The 15,797-nt window shown below is 40.2% G+C and overlaps 1 protein-coding gene across 2 annotated transcripts in view; it reads right to left on the minus strand.

The window, feature by feature from the left end:
• Window positions 1-15,797, minus strand: part of LIX1 (limb and CNS expressed 1) — a 47,757-nt gene that overhangs the window by 15,853 nt on the left and 16,107 nt on the right. The window lies entirely within an intron of this gene.

A 15,797-nucleotide genomic window follows, 5' to 3' on the forward strand; every position in this document is an offset into this window, starting at 1 on the left:
GCTTGGGTTCAGATCCCAGCTCTGGCGCTTACAATGAAGGACCTTGGGCAAGTTCGTCTTACTGTGCCTCAATTTCCCCCTCTGTGAATGAGAATAATGGTAGTCCCTACGCCATAGGACTGAGGATGGGGTCGATCAGCTAACAGAGACAAAGCGCCGAGAATACCTGGCACAAGGTAACACTGTGAGAACATCCTGGTCTTAGACTTCTCTACCTCCAGGTTAGGACGAGGAGGCTGCTGTCAAAATCTATTGTTTTTGCTTTTCCAGCATTTATCCCCCTTCCTCTAATAAAAGTTCTCTGAGTTGCTTGAGGACCACCCTTCCCACCTTGTTCTCAGTGCACGCAGTTTGGGTGGGACACGCTCCACGTGGCCTTCCTGAAGTTAGGGGCCTTTAACAGCCTACAATCGGTAACTCATAAAAAAATTTCATTTCTCCCAAATGTAATATTGCTCTGCATCCTCCTAGCCTGGCTTTGCTGTGGCTCACACGGGTCTGTTCAGTGTATCCTGATTCTTTTCTGTCCTCTCTGTGTCTTTTCTCATCAGCTACAACTCCTCTTATTCAAGTTCTGACCTGGTGTGGCCCCTGGGGGTCCAGATAGAGGGCTGAAGCCCTATGAGAACTGCGCTGTCCCTGGAGCCACACCTGTTGGAAGACCCCCAGGTGTGATGGTGTCTCTCCTACAGGCTGTTGTGAACTGTCTAGCGTCCTAGACTATACTCTAGGACTCCTAGTGGGAAAGAAACCCCATGAAGAGAAGCCCAGGCCAGGGCCCTGGTCAACGGGGTGGCCGGGCACCCTGGGCCCTGCCACTCAGTGACTGAGACCTGGGCTGCCCGAACTTTGGGGCTTATTTCCTCACTGGACAAATGGGGAGGCTAGGCTTCCTCCAACATAAAATACATGACTCTCAGAATCAGTAGTGCTTGGTGACCAATGTGAAAGAACAGGGAAAGCGCCAAAGACCCCACTTCATTTTGCAGTTTCACACCCTCAATGGCTTGGTAGCACCACTGGGAAAAGCCAAACCCCTTCAGTTTGCTTTCAGCACATCCCTGCCTCTACCTCATCTGTGCCACGCTGACCATCCCTGCACCGACCCAGGAACACTCCAAACTCACTCTTGTGTCCTCCAGAGGCTAGCTTCTCCTCTCCATCTCCACAAACCTTAAAAAGGTTTGTCTGTCACTCTGGAGAAGATGCTGATAACGAAGGAGACATTATCACGCTAGCAGTGGCCTTTTTGCCTCTTTTCCTCCCCTGAGGTCAGGCCCCAGACCCCTCTCCTTTTCCCTCTGAGACCTCCCTCCTAGAACAGTTGTGACTACTATTGTAATGATCCTGCACTTGACTACAGATTACTTCTTCCTGCCCGCTCCCAACCTCCAGGCCTGAGAAGGGCCCCTTGTATACTTCTTGAGCATCTTCCAGACTCCCAGGGTCAGCTCTTGGTAGTACTCCCACTTTGGTTAGTATGTGGATGAAATAATGACAAGACTTTTGAAATGCTGGGAACATGACACCACGGAGGATGGAAAAACATGTGTCTGGAGCCTACCAAAACAGAACCATCAAAGGCAGCTATTTTCACTTACAACACGAGGAGATTTCCCATATCTCCTTTAAATGAAGAATGGAGCTAAAGTTCTAAAATGTGTGTGAAAAGTAGTTTCGGATTTTTCTCCTTACTGTTGAATGACAAGGAAGAAGGCTTTGGGTGGCTTCAGCCAGCAAAGCATTCAAGGATTAGACTTCTCCCGATGTTTAGGCCACCTGTATTAAACCAGGGGGTCTGGGCAGATAAATTGGCTTTGCATTATGTTCTTGGCTGGGAATTTACAGGACATTGAGTTCTTAGCAGTCTTTCACTGAAGCTTGGGTGCCATCTCTTCCAGGAAGCTTTCCCTAACCACTCCCAAGGCCAGGCTGGGAGGACTACTGTCCATGAGAGGCACTCACCACATTGCTGTGTAATTGTCTACTAGTGTTCTGTCCCCTGACCCCAGGCTGTGAGCAACCTAAGGGCAGAGTCTGTGACTTAGTCATCTTTGTGTCTCTGCACCTGCAACATAATTTGTGGAATGAATACTTGAATGCAGCCCAGGAAGCTCAAACACAAGTCACTAAAGCACCTAACAAAATGCTCAAGAAATCCTCTTGAAGAAGAGAATTAACGATATATACTTACTATTTTAAAAAAGTCCCATTTCAATATACCCTGTATAGTATGCATAACTCAGTAATATGAAATATATTAATACATGAATTTCAAAGGAATAATTGGCCATTAAGTTCAGACATTCTGAGATTACCATTTTGCCTGAGTGCAGGATATGTTTATTATTCTTTGGAAAATCAGTCCTCCATTAAAAAGCAAACAAAGTTTTTGCAGATATTACCTGACATCTGTAGGAGCAGCTCATTTTAATAGGAATTTGCTTCATGAAATCTATGATAGCTCCTTTGGAGTTTTAGAATTTAGAGAATTAGATTCAGATCTGGGCACTGTTAAGATACTGTATATAACTTTGGAGTTTCAGAATTTAGAGCATTAGATTCAGATCCAGGCACTCTTAAGAAACTTTATATAACTTTCTATCTAAATAATAGCAATTTAAACCATCTTTCATAGAGAGAGACCTAGTAAACACTACTTAGATAAAAGAAGCTATCTATTCTAAATAAGACCAGCTAAGTACTAGATCAAAGGCGCCACATACATTTACAACCAAATGGCACCACTTCTGAGATCAAAGTGCTGCGGGGCTGAGGGAACAGCAAGAGCCTTTACCCAGAAAGCATGAAAAAGGACTACGGAGACTTAACCAATATCAAGATTTTAAAGCAGACACATGTCTTTACTTATTTTATTGTTTCAGTGTACAGAATCTTTGGATAAAATGCGGGAGAAAGTGTACCAATTAATAAGTACATAAAATAAAATAAATTCTGAGCCATCAAAGGGCTTTTCTTGCCATTGTTCTTTGCAGTTCTGAAAGACAAGTACTTCAAAATGTCTATAATGTTAACCAGCCGCTTTCTTCTAAATTTTGGAGCTACAAATCCAAGCCAGTAAAAGCTGCATATTTTTCTTTAGGGATTTCTTAAGGGGACCTCTCAAACCATAAGGACCTGTGCTTGGGCAAGAAATTTAGCCAAAAGCAATCTACTTGGCAAATCTAAGTCAGAGTGTGGATTCTGCCGTAAGAACAGGCGCTGTTAGAGTTACCATCAAACAGCGGGAAACACTGCAAGAAAATAAAATATGGTAAGTGACAGGACGTTTTATTGATGTGTCCAAACTGGTCGTCAAAGACATTAGTTGGGAAGTGAATGAAGTATGATGTTATTTCAAAGCAACTTCCTGCTAGAATTAGACTTCCCAGGTTGTATGGTTTATTCTCGCTGTTTTTCAGCCAGACCCCAACCATAAATACAGATTTGCAAACTGTGCCTTATCCGCTAACCATTCTTACTTGTTAATATAGAGAGACAACTTTCGTCCTTTGCACTTTGTGCAAGTGCAGAGCTGGAATATTTAATAGTGGAGATTTTACTAAAGTCAGCTGTGATTTCTTAGGCATGTGGAGCCACATGCTTTTCAAGTGGCTAGCAGACCCCACTCAGACATTTATATTGATGCTCAGATGCCTTTCATTTGCTGGTGGATTATAAACCACTATAATCATTTCAAAGCCTCCTGGCTCTAATCTAAAATTAAAGCAAAAAAATAAGTGTGTCTGTGGCACTGCTCAGGAAAACTACTTAAAGGCAGTGGTAGCCAGCCTCCGAGACAGCCGCCAGTGATCTCTGCCTCCTGGATTCACGCCCTTGTGCAGTCCTCTCCACACAGTCCCAGGGTTGGTCCATGTAACCAATAGAATATGGCAGAAATCATGATATGTCACTTTCGCTGTTAGGTTATAAAAGACACTATGGCTTCCGTCTTGGTCACACTTGCTTTCTTTCTTGGATCACTCACTCTGGGAAAAGTCAGCTGCCATCTTGTGAGCAGTCCTACAGAAAGGCACACATGGAAAGGCCAACAGCCATCTGAGTGAGATTGGGAGCTGATCCGCCAGACCTGATCAAGCCTTCAGATGATGGCAGCTCCACCTGACAGCTTGACTGCAACCCCCTGGGAGACCCTGAGCCAGAACTACCCAGCTAAGTTGCTTCCAAATTTCTGATCCTTAGAAACAGTGTGAGACAATGAATGAGGCTTGAGGAAATTTATTACGCAGCCATAGATAACTAATACAAAGGCTTTACTCACATCAGGTAATTAGGAACTCTCAGTCCACCCTTGAGGGAGAGCTCAATAATAGTGATCTCCATTGCTGACACGATGTGCCGGGCACTGAGATAAGTGCTTCATGTTTATTGTCACATGTAGTTATTACCACAATCCTATGAGGTTGGTTTTGTTGTTATCCTTATTTTGCAGATAAGGAAGCAGAGGTTACATATCCCAAGGTCATACAACTTAAAAAGCAACCAAAACAAGATTCAACCCCAGGTCTGTCTGACTTGAGAGCCTGGAGTTTTGACCACTACACTATTCTGCTTGTCACAGAAATGGTCACTCACCTGGAATAGAGAGGACATATAATTTGGCTACAGTCTCACAGCATTTCCTCAAATCAGTACAGTATATTAGCCACAGCTCCGATTTTAATATTCCATGGGTCATTTTGACACAAGATTCTAAGAGTATCTCCTCCCACCCCTGCATGACAAGGTCAACTTCATTTAGAAGAAAAGGGCTTGGAGGAAGCAGTACGCCATGACAAGAAACTGTGCTCAGTGAGGAGGGGAATGTGCTGACAATCATCTTAATATCCTCTTCCCTCCTATTGTGCTTTTGATGTTTTCCTCTACCTGGACTGTAGGGAGAAGGAAAATGGAGAGAGAAGGGTTGGCTATGACTAGACAAGAAAATCAAATGTCATCCCCTGTAGGGATTTTCTCCTGCTGGCTGGAAGTGACCCTTTGATTAAGTATGGGGCCAAGAGAATTTGAGATTTTACCACATAAGCTTGCTCAATGATTTTAAGAAGTGTTTGGTAACTCTTCAAGAGCAAAAGTCATTTAAATTAAACTTTCCCAGCTCCACTGGATAAGAAATTCTCCTAAGACCAGCTCATTCTGGCCTTCTATTTTATTTTGGATGTTAAATCACTAACAAGCTACCAGGCAACCACAGGGTACCCTATGAAGATCATTGCTAAGCCTAGGCCAGGAATCCAAACCAATAGTTCAAAAACTTTAGTGTTCATAGTAAGAACGCCTGGGAAACTTGAAACATGCACATTCCGAGGCCCCAATCTGACCTACTGAGTCTTGTCAGATGGATTGCGATGAGGAGTCTGCATTTTAACAACATTTCCAGGTGATTCTGAGGCAGGTGGATTCAGGACTATCCTTAGAGGAATGTCGTTCTAGCTTCTGTCCTTTCTGTGCCTCGTTTCTAATTGACAAGGGCAGAACCAGCTTTTGTGGGGCCTGAAGCTTGCACAATTTGGGGGAACTTGTTTAAGAAAAACAATATGAAATTACAAATAAAAAAAATAGGCGTTATGATTTAGAAGGAGCCTGTGCAGAAGCTTCAGAGGCTTCATGGTTGAAAAGGAAAACTCTCTCCTCTGCTATACTACAACATTCTACACGTCTATACTTGGTCACCAAATTTGTGGGTTTTTTCCCCCCGACACCAACTAATTCTCTGATACCAGCTGGGTGTCCTACAATTTAACTCCATTCTGAAACTATCTACCTGAAGATAGCATCAGATCCCACAGATTAATGACTCTGTCTTATAAACTGTTCCCACTTCGGATGCTAATCGCAAGGCCAGGTTGTCCCCTGTATTTCTGACCAACTGGCTAAAAATTAGATGTTCCCCCAACCCCCTCCTCTATCATTTGCTAGAATGGCTCACAGAACTCAGGAAAACAGGTTACTTACTAGATTACTGCTTTATTATAAAAGGATATAACTCAGGAACAGCCAGAGGAAGAGATGCAGAGGGCAAAGTATATAGGAAGAGGCTCAGAACTTCCATGCTCTTTCTAGGTGCACCACCCTCCCAGCACTTCCAAATGTACACCAACTTAGAAGCTCCCCAGATCCCATCATTTAGGATTTTTATGGAGGCTTCATAACTTAGACATGATTGATTAAATCTTTGGCCATTGGTAATTAAGTCAATCTTCAGCCTCTTGCCCCTATCAGGAGGTCAGAGGGTGGGGCTGACCCTCTAGTCACATGATTGTTTCCCCTGGCAGCAACCCCCATCTTTAGGGGCTTTGCAAAGGTCATCTCATTAACATAAACTCAGGTGAGGTAAAAAGGCATTTTTATGAATAAAAAAAATTCCCTTATCACTCTTATCACTTGTGAAATTCCAAGGTTTTTAGGAGCCCTGTGCTAGGAACCAAGATGAAGACCAAATATATATCTTATTATTATAAATCACAATATCACAATGGCAAACCCACCTCTGCTAACATCAAAAAGGCTAATTTCTCACTAGAGAAATTGCTTCTACCCAAGAGACAAGGAAAGCAGTGTTCAGGGTGAAAAAAAGTCCTTTAGGGCAGTTTTCCCAAAATTAGGTCCCTAGGAAGTATATAACACTGCTGACTTAACTGAGTGAGGTCTCAACTTTCCTTCTCTGCTCAGCAGTTTTTATTTCTTCCATGATAATTTTCCAAAGTGTTACACTATGCAAAGGCAAATTAATCAACCAGGATTAATTTCTGGGCCAATAGGCTGTCCTGAAATAAAATAGTGGCTAGTCAATATTTTAGGGTATACAGAAGTTCTTAAATTAATTGAAATAAAATTTTGGTAGTCATGTACCTGTTATAAAAATAGAAATGCCTAAGAAGAAACCAGTTTTATTGGTAATTATTTATTAAATACTTAAAAATTATTGACGTGTGTTACTGTTCATAGAAACACCTTCTAGCTAGGCTGACACAATTTATACTCTGAACAGTTACCTTCCTGGTAGCCCTCACTTGATTAATAACTTTTTCTCATGATTTGTTTTAGAAAATAGGCAGGATACATGTGTTTAGTAGCTATTTCTGGACCTCAAGATTTTGCTGTACATACATCCCAACTACATGTGGAAAGACATCGATATAAGTAACTTCTCTCCATCTTAAAAAACAGATTTCTTAGAATTTTTCATATTTGCATTTTAAAGACATCAAGGAAAAAAGGTCTGCAGATCCAAAATGTATAAAACCAAAGTAGGCACACTTTACTCAGTGCCTACCAATGGTAGCCAAGGAGTTGAAAAATGGTCTATAAGGAGCAAGATTTTTGTTAAGAACAGTAATGTAATAGCACATGTGACAGATTGTATCTACATGCAAATTCAAAGCTGAAGATGCTGTCCCCTCTGGGGTCAAGGGCAGGTCAGTGTTATTTAGGTGGCATTCGATCAATAGCACATGGTACCCAAGGGGATCTCCCAAGCTGGGACTTGCAGGTGGCAAAACCAAATAAACTGACTCTGTGAGAGGTGAGAATTCTTGCCCAAATCCTCTAGGCTGTCAAGTCTGTCATTTAGGTGGTTGGAACGTTTTGTTTTTGTGACTTGGAGTCCAAGTCTCAGCAAGTGACTTGCAGAGTTTATGTGTTCGGCCTGCCAGCTCTGGTCAGTGTCACCAACACCTCAGTTTCATCCTGACAGCAAACCATCAGCACAAAGAATGCCATAAACCAGGCCCTGCTGCTAATCGTCCCCCTTTTGGTTCTTTAAGACCTTGACTGCCCGGTTCTAAGCATGAACATTTGCATGTGTTCCAATTTATCTAATTGTGGATATATGAGCATTTTTTCCCCTTGCAGATGGTGATGTGAAAAAGGGCAACCGTTGAAACTCAGTCACCCAAGTTAATATCGTGTCTCCTTCTCCGTAGGTCAGGTTGGCTGCAAATTCGTTGGGAACAATTTGGAGCTCTGTGTGTGCTGGGAATGGGGGTCTTTGCTAGGTATGGGGGAGGGGACTGGTCTGGGAGTCCAATTTTCAGAGAAAACTCACCAGTTCCTGTCAACTCAAAGAAACGTTTTATGCACATGGTGGGTCAGAATGTTATTTTTATAATATAAACCACCTGGCCTCCTCCTCATTTACCTCTGCTGCACACATACCTAGACTAAGGTCCCTGGTAACTATTACAAAACCACGTTGTGTTTTGCTCCTTGAGGTTTTTTTCTTTTCCCTTTTTTCTTTTCTTCTTTTTCTTTTTTCAAGTTAAGGTGAAGACAAGATGAATTGATCAGGGCTCAAAGTTTTGGTTTATTTTTATAGTTGCTTTGATGTAAAAGGACTTGGCTCTGACTGCACTGAGAGGGATGGAGGGGAGTTGGAGGAAGGTGGAGTCAGCTTTTCTTCCTCACTCGGCAACTCGTGAGACAGTGAGCATCTTCCTAAAGTTTATCAACTAGGGGCTGGGAGACTGCTGTGGAGATCGTCTCAAGTCTTCATTGACTACGGAGCCTTTTCCCAAGCATTGCTTTCTCTACACTCTGCTGTTCTATTTGAAGGCCAATCATCTCTATTTCACTTTGCTTGATAAGAAAAGACACAGATTTAAGTTAGGAAAGGGGGCTGGGGAATAAATAAAAGGTCTCATTGAAACAATATGCCCTCTCAGTTTCATGGGCAAGTCAGTAAAGTCTGATCATTAGCTGACATACGACTTTCAAATAGGAAGGGATTATACCTAACCTTCCTATCTTTGAGTCTCATTTGTTGCAAAACAGGATGCTTTCGTGTGGAGATTTTTACCAGGAAATACTTTCTTTAGAAGTTAAGTTACATGGCATAGTGTATATTGTGCATTTGGGTCAAGGTAGACAACTCTGGAGACAGAGAAGAGGTCATGGCTGATTTCAAATAGAAATACTTGGCCTTAAAACCACATTAGTGCAGGGCAATAGTCTCAATTTTATAGCAGGAACTAAATCTCTCTTTGGGGCATGGAATGTTAGGGGTAGGCCTTATTTAATAGTCAGTAAAAAGAGAGCATTATAATTCCATTTAGTCAAGTCTATGAATTAATCACATTTTCTCTTAGTTCTTGTCTTCTGGGAAAACTTAATTTTATACTTAGTTTATTGTAATTTAAATATACTTTTAATTCCCTGGACTTTGAGTGGAATTATTCAATGCATGAAAGTATAAAACCTGTGTTTTATATCTGATAATCCAGATGAAGTGTGCTTACTGTTTTAAGTAACTAAAACAAAACAAAATTAAACACCCCTATCTTTCTTTTGGGCAGTATGCACCTTGGAAAAGTAGTTTTCCTAGGTATCTTCATAGGCAAAGGCTTTGGTTTGAAAACCAAGTGGCATAAAATGAAAGGTCTTCCAGAGACAGATCTTTGCAAGGAGCTCATCTCCTCTGAGTGTTCTATCTCACATCTCCCAACTGTGTGGCCCTGTTACGCAACACCAACAGCGGTGGAAAATGAAAAAAAAAAAAATCAATCAACAGCTTGCCTATAGAAATATTAAATGTCTCAATTTCATGTGGTGCCTGGCATTATACAAACAGCCTAAGTTCCCAACCCCAGGGTTTAACACTTGTATGTATTTTCCGTGAAGCAATTTTAACAAGAACAACAAAATACTTATGTGAACAAGATCGGATACTCCAATGAATTAGTGTCCTACACTTCAAATAAATCACACTATCACATCAACGTTTTAGCCAGGGGGATACAATTTTTATTCAATCGTAACTCACGCATATAATAATCCCATGGTCTAGTACTATACTCAAAGGAATTTTTGTTTTTTATTCCAAATAGGAATGAAATTCCTTAATCCAAATCACTCTAGCAGACTAGATGGAAGACCACGTCACTGGCTTGAAAACAAAACTTGAATCACAAACCTTTTAATCAAAATATAAAATAAGATAACATACTCAATTAACTTCCTCTTTTAGATTTGGAAACAAAAGCAGTTGCTGAAATGAGTGACTTTCCTTCTGAGATCATCACAAGGGGAGCCAGATGTTGATCTGATGGCCCTTGTGTTGCTCTTATCGTAAAAAATGGAAATTACTGCCAGTTTTCATGGTCATGATATGTGGCTAGGAGAGGATTAACTGCCTAGACAAAAATGGCATGAAGAAAATACATCCAAAACGCATAAATTCCTACTTAATGCCTGTAATATTAGAAGATGGTTTCTTTTATAAATGACACAAAAAGTACTAATGTGTTTCAATATAACTTTGTAAAAGAAAAGTAATTTAGTATCAATAGATCATTTTATTTATTGTATAGAAATTCAAAACTGAATCATATTTTCACTTCTCCTTTTCTATACTGCAGTAGCTGATGAAGACACGGTTTAAAGGCAGGGGTGTCGCTGCTTTCTTTCCCTCTGGCTCTCTGTTGTGCAGGTTGTGGTGTCAAGACTAACTATCCTTCTTTAAATTCTTTAATTAGTCTTCTTGGACACAAGCCTCCCATTTACTTGTGTCGGAGGTTTCTTTGCACAAAACCAGTGGTTTGTGTCCATCAGAGCCTTTTGGCTGCTTTCCTTTGATTAATCAGAAAACTAAAGCTCAGTCTGAATACCACGTTTCTAAAGAATGAATGCACACAATCTCTTGCAGCTTTCATGAAGCCAGAGGGATTAATCCTGCAATCCAGTCCCATACTCCACTTCAAGTATTTTCAATTACTTGGCACCATTGGAGGTGACGTCCACGGCTCAGTAAGAAGGCTTCTGCTGGCATAATGGTTTCTCCATGTCTCAGCACACGGTCTTGGCATTGATAATCCATCGTGAAATGATTTGCAATGCACAAGGGTGACATTTGATTACGTGAAAGGCATTGCAGGAATGAGCATGTAGGCTCTTACAGGCCAACTGCTGGCAAAAACATGATGAGATGTTACATGGTGAGAGCAGCATTTAAGATGCTTTCTGAACTGACAAAGAAAAGTGTAAGGACATTGCTTTAGGAGAAATTTTCTTTCTTTCTTTTTTCCTTCCCGGTTTTCTTTTCTCAAATCATATTTTGGAGGGCCAAATAGGTTAAGAGGCCAGATTTGGCAGCCAATCACCCAAACACATTTTAAAAACATATTTGATTCAGGAAATTCTGGATCTTTTAAAGCAAGGATGTTAACAATCCTCTTGAGAACCTTAAAATATGATGATTTAAACATAAGGGAAAGGAAACCCTAAAATGATCAGAGACATCACCAAGAGGCCTCCCTGCTGAAGAGTTCAGTTCTTTCATTTTGTTTTCTATTTCTCAAAGACCACAACGAGGTTGTTGAATGTACTACCTAAGGGAAGTCCTATCATTTTGGGTAAAAATTTATGAGACAATGGGGAAATTCATAATTCTCAAGGTAGCAAAAATAAAAACAAGAACATTTGAATTTCTTGGACTCATATCCTCTAGATTCATTCACTGATCTGTCAAACCCATTATATTCTAGATTGATTACAATGAGTGTATTTATTACATATGAACAAATGTAATGCATACTTGGCTGTGAATATGGCCAAGTCTTGGTTATTTGAGGTCATGGGTATAGAGTGGAGGGAAAGTTACTATGCATAAATTAAATTCAGAGAGAATTAGAAGTTGTTTTTTTTTTTTCGAGGAAGATTGGCCCTGACCTAACATCTGTTGCCAATCCTCCTCCTTTTTTCCTTTTTTCTCCCCAAAGCCCTAGTAGATAGTTGTATGTCATAGTTGTACAGCCTTCTAGTTGCTCTGTGTGGGACGCCGCCTCAGCATGGCTTGATGACTTGATGGCCTGCGCCTGGCATCTGAACCGGCAAACCCTGGGCTGCCAAAGCAGACTGCATGAACTTAACCACTACGCCACCAGGCCGGCCCCAAGAAGTTTTTTTTTAAAACAATAGTTTCAAATCAATCCACTTTAAAGCTTTAGCCACAGATATGAACATAACAATATCAACTGATTTTAATGTTACTGACTTTTCCTTCCTAGCTTGCCATTTTGCACAGTTAGGTGAAATATTTTAGTTGATATAGTATATTGTATATAATAGTATATACTATTTTGTATATCAATTAATAGTGATCATATAAAAAATGGACAAACATAAACTTCACTGATTCTTGGGATTTGTTTTTCATTCACTTAGCTATTCATTCAACAACTTTTATTAGGCACTTAGTATATGCAAAGCACAGTGCTTGGAGGCATAGGGATATAAGGATACAGACCCTGTCCCTGAGGCATTTAGATTTTATTATAGAGACAGACATGCACATAAGTAGTGACAGCATAAGGTACAAAACACTAAATACTAGAAGAGAAATAGAGAGAACTGCTTTGGGAAATCAGAGGAGGTAGATATTTCCAGCAGGGAGATTCAGAGAAAATTTGTGGAGAATGTGACAATTAAGTGGAGACCTAGAAGATGGGCAGGGTTTGGACAGGAGGAGAAGGCAACAGCTCTTCATGAGTAGGTCACAGGGTGAGTGTGGGTGTGGCTAGGAGAGGTCAAGGCGTGGATGAGGAACAGTTAGGATGAAGCACTGAGTGTCAGAAGAGAAGTTCAGGGAGATAAAGCTGGAAGGAAATGTTGGGGCTGGTTGTAGACTTTTTATTGCCAGAATAAGGAATTTAGACTTTAACAAGAAGGTAATAAGGTAAATGTAAAAGCTTTTTTTTTTTTACTTTTTATTTTGAAATAATTTTAGGTTTATAGAAGACTTGCAAAGATAATGCAGAGAGTTCCCAGAAAGTAGTCAGTATCATCTAAGTTTTCATATTTTTTAACATAATCGTTTATGCAATATTCTTATATTAGACTCCTATGATTGTATCCCCTTTCTCATGCTTATTGTAGAATATGTCTTGGTTTTTTCTTATTCAGAAATGCCAAAGATTTGTCTTTTTTATTTATCTTTTCAAAGAAATAGTTTTTGGTTTTGTTGACCAGGTTTTCCAGTTTTTGCCCTATTTCATCAGCTCCTCCAAAGCTATCCTACATATAAATTCAATCTACATTAAGAAAAAAAAAAGTGAGATTAATGTACAAATGCAGTATCAAAAAAAGTCCCTTGATCCATCTTTTAAGCAGAATGCTGTCCCTAAGTCCCATACAGCCATGGAGCTGTGTAATTCTTTTGTCATGATCCTGCTTGGCAAATGGTGGACTATTTCAATATGAAAATTTGTGCTTTTCTTTACCTTAAAGAAAATTGCTTCTGTTATTTATTTCCTCTCCTTCATTTCCTTTGTCTCTTTCTAGAGCTCTTATTAGATTACTGTTTACCTCAAGGATTTATCCCCTTGTCTCCCACACTATCTTTTTCCATCTCTTTGTCTTTTTGATCTAAGTTCTAGAAGATGTACTTTGCTATTTACTTTTTATGCTTTACTAATTTGGCTGTGATCTATGTCCACTCATCTGTTTACTTGTTTTTCATTTATTTTTTCTGTTCTAGTTTGGCAATCAAATTTTAAATTTCTTGTTCCCTGCTTGTTTCTTGTTTTAAAGCTGTTTTAGGAATAAATATCCTCCCACAATTTTCTGAGGAAACTCACTGTAATACTCTCTTCTGTCCTCTGCTGCTTTAATTATTTCTGTTCTGTTCTTTGCTTGCCTTGGCCTTTTCTCTTTTGCTTTCAGTTTTCCTCAAATGTTTGGTGATCTTTAGTCCACTGACATTCACAGACAAAGAGATAGATGGGCTTGGGCGGCTGGCAGGACCTTGCTCTGTGGCAGAGCAGGTCTGCTTCCCCGGGAGGTCTCCCTTGAATGGGAAGTCTGACGCGAGCTCCGTGAGAGTGGGCAGACTTCACCTCACGATGCTCCACGATGGACCTGCAGGCTCACGTGGATTAGGGGATCCCTTCCTCTACTTCTGCCTTTCTTCCCCCTTCCCCAACCCTCATCCTTGTCTAAGTGTCTGGGGTACATCAAATTCTGTTCTGAGGCTTCTAGACCCACTTCCAAATCATCCTCAGCAGAGAATTCACTTTCATTAGTCAGAGGTCAAAATCCTCTGCTGACCACTGTGCAGGGTAAGAGAAGGCAAGACCTCACTGGCTTGCTGGGTCAGATGTTTTAATAGCAGTTCTTTAAAATTACCCCTTGCTATGGCCAGAGTAATCTTTCTGGTTTGAATATGTCACTCTCCTGCTCAGAATCCTTCAGAGCTTCTGATTTTGTATAGAATAAAACCTGTTCTCCTTTGCAAAGCCTGAAGACTCTTTATGGTTTGATGAGCATGCCTGACCATCATCTCCCACCATTTCCCTGCCACAGACGCACTTAGGCTCCCAAAATTCTGCAAGTGCTTGTAGTTTTCTCTTGCTCCATGCCTTTGCACACACTGTTCCCTATGCTGAGAATGTCATCTCCCCCTTACTAACTAGCAAGGACACCCTCCACTGCACATCTCAGCTTGTGATTGTATTCCCCGCAAAACCTTCTTTGACTTCCCTTAGGCAGACATAGGTTTGTGGATCTATTTATTAAACTATAGCCTCCTCTCACTCCACAAAGGGCTTGAAATAACGTAAAACAGATACACGGTAACAGGATAAAAGAAATGAGTGAAGCACACTAAGTTCAAAGGGAGAGTAAAGGTGATAAATAATATGAAGTATGAGGTTAGTCCTAAAAATCACATGATGTCAGGTTCTGTAGACTTACACTACAAAGAGATGTACCGAATACTTGCCTCTGGGCTGCCTGGTTATCAAAGCTAAGAGGGAAACTTGAATCCTTGTGAGTTTTGCATTGTCCATAAACCATAAATAAGGCATTTTTGCCAGTTATTGAAAATTGAGAGAGAGTTTACTGTACTGAAGGGGTACTTATAAAGGTGACTGGTAAACTGAAAAGCTCCTTCCTTTAGGCTTTCATTGACCCTCAAATATAACTCTATGTAATTACTGTAATTTTTTTGTACATTGATTTCTTCAAGGTGTGGGCCATATCCTCATTACTTGGTCCAATGCTTGATATTTCCTAGTCACTCAATGAGTATTTGTTACACACACTGGATAACCAGATGCTAATGGTTAATGTAGGCAAATGTTTTTGTGTGAGTAGGTGTACAACTAGAAATGTATTGTCATTTACACCCATCATAAACATAATAAAGATTTAACCAACAGGAAGAGTCTTTGTAATAATTATCAAAACAATTCTTGGAATACCTACTATGTACCAGATAAACACACTGCATGTATACTTCATATGACTCCTGAGTAACCCCATGGGTATTATTCCCCATCTCAAAGTTGGGGAAATCAAGAAGTTAAATAAATTTCCCACGTGTGTATTCAGTTATTCAGAGGAAGAACTTGGGCTTAGCATGGGTGCCTAAACCCAGCCCTGTGAGTTGTAGCCTTTGCTGTTGGTTCATGCTTTGGTGAGTAATAGATTGATTAGCATTTGATTACAAAATTCATGGAAGTGGAGACTTTCTACCGACGGAAGGGCCCTGATGGAAGGAGTTTGCTGATGTTCTCTTGTTCTTTAAAGTTTATTCCAGACTATTTTGAAGGAAATGGCAGCAGATATCAGGCAAATAAAATGCTATGAAATTCATTTTCCATAAAGAAGTATCAGGGGATACTTCATTTTATATTTTAAAAGATATTATATTTTATATTTTAAAATGAAGTATAAATATAAAACACTTTCATTTTAAAAAATTGAAACATCTGACCAATTTTTCTGTATATATAATGGAATATGGCACAACTTTTTTCACTATGACCAAGAAAACTTATAATGTT

Source organism: Diceros bicornis, chromosome 1 (assembly GCF_020826845.1).
Source record: "Diceros bicornis minor isolate mBicDic1 chromosome 1, mDicBic1.mat.cur, whole genome shotgun sequence".
Lineage (NCBI taxonomy): Eukaryota > Metazoa > Chordata > Mammalia > Perissodactyla > Rhinocerotidae > Diceros > Diceros bicornis.